Source organism: Rhinopithecus roxellana, chromosome 12, assembly GCF_007565055.1.
Source record: "Rhinopithecus roxellana isolate Shanxi Qingling chromosome 12, ASM756505v1, whole genome shotgun sequence".
Classification (NCBI taxonomy): Eukaryota; Metazoa; Chordata; class Mammalia; order Primates; family Cercopithecidae; genus Rhinopithecus; species Rhinopithecus roxellana.
Genome location: NC_044560.1, coordinates 36,392,478 through 36,396,850, shown reverse-complemented (window position 1 = coordinate 36,396,850; position 4,373 = coordinate 36,392,478). Strand labels below are relative to the sequence as shown.

General features: G+C 35.8%; 1 pseudogene; it reads left to right on the top strand.

The window, feature by feature from the left end:
* Positions 1–362: 362 nt before the first annotated feature.
* Positions 363–744, top strand: LOC115900728 (annotated as a pseudogene).
* Positions 745–4,373: the final 3,629 nt, after the last annotated feature.

The window sequence follows — 4,373 nt, the reverse complement described above, 5'->3', positions numbered from 1 at the left end:
ACCATGAATAATTATATAAAACATTGTAATAAAGTTAATGATAGCCTCTCACTTCTAATATTACATAATTTAATCCTCACACACAACCCTTTTAGGTAGGTACCGTAGTTAGCCCCATGGCACAGGAGGAAGAAACTGGGGCACAGAGTGGGTCAATAACTTCAGATTGCAGGAATGCCAGGTGTATAACTGGAATCCGAAATAAGGTAATCTTTCAATTCTTCATTTTCATCCTCTCCACAATTCTGCTTCTGTAATTTCTGTGTGAGCTAAGATTTGGTTCAAGTTACAGAAAACAACTAGTGAAAGATTTAAAACAAAAAGGTAGGATATTGCTTCCTTTCCAACTTGGACCCTTCAGAATGACTCCCACAAAGAAGGGTTGCAGGAAGAAAAATGGTCCATTCTGCCAGCAATGAGGTGGTGACCTGAGAATACACCATCAGCATTCACAAGCACATCCATGGAGTGGGCTTCAAGAAGCATGCCCCTCAGGCACTCAAAGAGATTCAGAAATTTGCCATGAAGGAGATGGGAACTCCAGATGTGAGCTTTGATACCAGGCTTAGCAAAGCTGTCTGGGCCCAAGGAATAAGGAATGTCTCACACCGAATCTGTGTGTGGTTGTCGAAAAAACGTAATGAGAATGAAGATTCACCAAATAAACTCTATACTTTGGTTACCTATGTGCCTGTTGCCACTTTCCAAAATCTACAGTCAATGTGGATAAGAACTAATCGCTGATTGTCAAATACATCAAAGAAACTTATAAAATTGCAAAAAAAAGAAAAAGAAAAAAGAAAAAAGTAAAAGGTAGGGTATTATGTGGACATTGGGTCATTCTTTTCAACTCTTCCTCTTCCAACATTTTCAGTTCCATGCTGTTACATATGATATTATTAGATCTGTTCCTACAAAGTTCTATCTTGGAACACACATATGCACAGCATTCCCTAATCCAGAAATCAAAGGAAACTTTAGATATACAAATCTAGTTTTCTTAGCAGCAAAGGGAAATTATAACTATTTCTTTCTATCTGTCCATCTATCTTCCCTTTTTTTCCTCCTTTCCCTCTTCTCCTCCTCCTCCTTTCTCTTCATTATTGTCACCACGACCATTTATATATCTGTGTCTTATATATATAGCATATCTTTTATATTCCAAAATAATAGCAAATCTTACCTTTCAGTGATGCAGTTAGATTTTTTTTTTTTTAATTTTTAACTTTTGGTATTCTGTATTTTCCAACTCTTCTATAAGAAATGAGAATTTCCGTAAGTTTTAGATGTTTCACATATTTTTTGATACTGTTTGAATGTGTATTTTGTCCAAATCTCGTATTGAAATGTAATCTCCAGTGTTGGGGTTGGGGCCCGATGGAATTGATTGGACAATTGGAGTGGTCTTCTCATGAATGGTTTAGCACCATCCCACTTGTTACTCTCCTCATGATTGTGAGTGACTTTTCATTAGATGTGATGTGGACATTTAAAAGTGTATAGCACCATAGCACTCCCCCCTGTGTTTCTTGCTCCTTCTCTGGGCATATGATGTACCAGCTTCACCTTCACCTTCCGCCATGATTGTAAGTTTCCTGAGGCCTCCGCAAAAGCCCACTAGATGCTATACAGCATCATGCTTCCTGTATAGTCTGCATAACCATGAGCCAATTAAACCTCTTTTCTGTATAAATTACCCAGTCTCAGGTATTTCTTTATGGCAATGTGAGACATTTTAAAAATTTAAATAAGGCCAAGCACAGTGGCCTACGCCTGTAATCCCAGCACTTTGGGAGGCCGAGGCGGGCGGATCACGAGTTCAGGAGATCAAGACCATCCTAGCTAACATGGTGAAACGCCATCTCTACTAAAAATACAAAAAATTAGATGGGCATGGTGGCAGGCGCCTGTAGTCCCAGCTACTAGGGAGGCTGAGGCAGAAGAATGGTGTGAACCTGGGAGGCGGAGCTTGCAGTGAGCAGAGATCATGCCACTGCACTCCAGCCTGGGCGACAGAGGGAGACTCTGTCTCCAAAACAAAACAAAAAAAAATAAAAGTGATGATTCACCTGGGCATCAACATGCCGTGGTCAAACAACAATGCTAATGATGATTCAGTAAAAGTTAAATGTTTGCAACACTGAAACCTAAAGCTGACAATCTGATATGAACCTCTGAAAGGTACCTCTAAAATTATAAGATATATAAGTCTAAATTAAAAATAAACAAAAAATTCCTGGGTTCTGTCTCCTGAAATAAGACATTTGTAAAAAAAAAAAAAAAAAAAAAAAAAAAAAAAAAAAAAAAAAGTGTTGACACTTCTATTTCGCTTTGAAAACCATAGATCTTAGAAACTTATATCTATGTTAACCAGCAAGATAGATAGCAATCTTGCTAGTTCATGAGTTCTCATTTTAAAGCATCTTTAAAAATCATTTTAACCATAAAAAATGTCATCATCGTAAAATAAAAGCCAGGAAAAGCTCCAGTAATTCACCTATCATCTGATGACATTTTAGTCTATATTCTTTCAGTATTTTCTCTAGGCATGTATGTGTTTATTAGTTATCAAGTGTGTAAAGTAAAAATAGTCATTTATAATTGTTTGGTTTCTATGGGTCAGGGATTTGAAAGTGGTTTGGCTGGATATTTTTGACTAATCTCTCTAATGAGTTTACCATCAGATGTTGGCTGGGGTTTTAGTCATTTAAAGGCCTTCCTGAAATGGGAAAAATCATTGCCTAGGTAGTCAATCACATGGCTGTCAGGTTGGTACTGGCTGTTGGTTTGAAGCCTCAGTTCCTTTCCATAAGGGCCTCTTCACTTGGTTAGGTTAGTATTCATCTACCTTTATGACTATTTCTTCAGCAAGCGATCTATGAGAACTAGAGGTGGGTATTTTTATGATCTAGCCCTGGAAGTCATGTGCCATAAATCTACCATATACAAATGGTTGTATCTGTGAGACAACATGGAAGGGCAGTATACAAATATGTGAATAACAGGAGTCAAGTTTATTCTGAGTGCCATATTGGGGGTTGGCTCCTACAGGTATTTATTATAATGCATAAATTTGGGATTTACAAGTATAGTTTTTATTTTTTGTTTTATTTATTTGTTTATTTTGAGATGGGGTCTCACTTTGTCGCCCAGCAGGCTGGAGTGCAATGGCGCGATCTAGGTTCACTGCAACCTCCTATTCCCGAGTTCAAGCAATTCTGCTTCAGCCTCCAAAGAACCTGGGATTACAGATGCCCACCACCATACCTAGCTAATTTTTGTGTGTGTGTGTATGTGTATTTTTTTTTTTTTTTTTTTTTAGTAGAGAAGGATTTTGACCATGTTGTCCAGACTGGTCTCAAACTCCTGACCTCAGGTGATCCACCTGCCTCAGCCTCCCAAAGTGCTGGGATGGCAGGCATGAGACTCCACGCCTGGCCAGTTTTAAATATTTTAATTTTTTAAAATTTAGTCGACGTTTCAAGTCATTAATAAACTTTGAAACATTGTGTTTAATTTTAAAATAATGTTTCATTATGTAGCTATGTGCAATTGTGTAGCCATAATTTATTTAACCTATATTCTGTTATTGGAACAATTAGGTTCTTTTGTTTGTTATCATTTTAAAACAACTGATGAGAACATTTAGTGCTAAATTTTTAGAGAGAAAATAATTAATATAGATATTTGAACTGGATCCAATGATACAAGTTGGATTGATAAACCTTATATTGCCTGCTGTTCTCATAAAAAGTTATTTCAATGTACTTTCCCTTTATTTGAGTTATTATTTTTTTCCAATTTGACAATCAAAGTGTAGTTTCTTATTTTTGTTTTAATTAATATTTCTTTGATTGTTAATTCTTATGTTTTGGCTCTATTGAGGTGTAATTGACAATAGAAATTGTATAGACCTAAGATGAAAACATGATTATTTCACATATACAGTGAAATTATTATTACAATTAAGCTAATTAAACATTCATCATCTCACATAGTTACCATTTTAAATATTTTTTATAATGAGAGCACTGATGATCTATCTTTTTAATTTTAAAGTATTCAATACCATATTATTAACTATAGTTACTGTGAGCTACATTAGATCCTCAGAACATATTCATCTTATAACTGAAAGTTTTTACTCTTTGACCAGCATCTCCCCAATTACCCCACTCCCAGTTCCTGAAAACTATTTTACTCCCTACTTCTATGAATTCAATATTTTTAGATTCTACATATACATGAGATCATCTATTTGTCTTTCTCTGTCTGGATTATGTCATTTAGCATAATAATGCATAATGTCCTCTAGGGCCATCTGTGTTGTCACAAATAGCAAGATTTCCCCTTTTTAATGCTGAATAGTATTT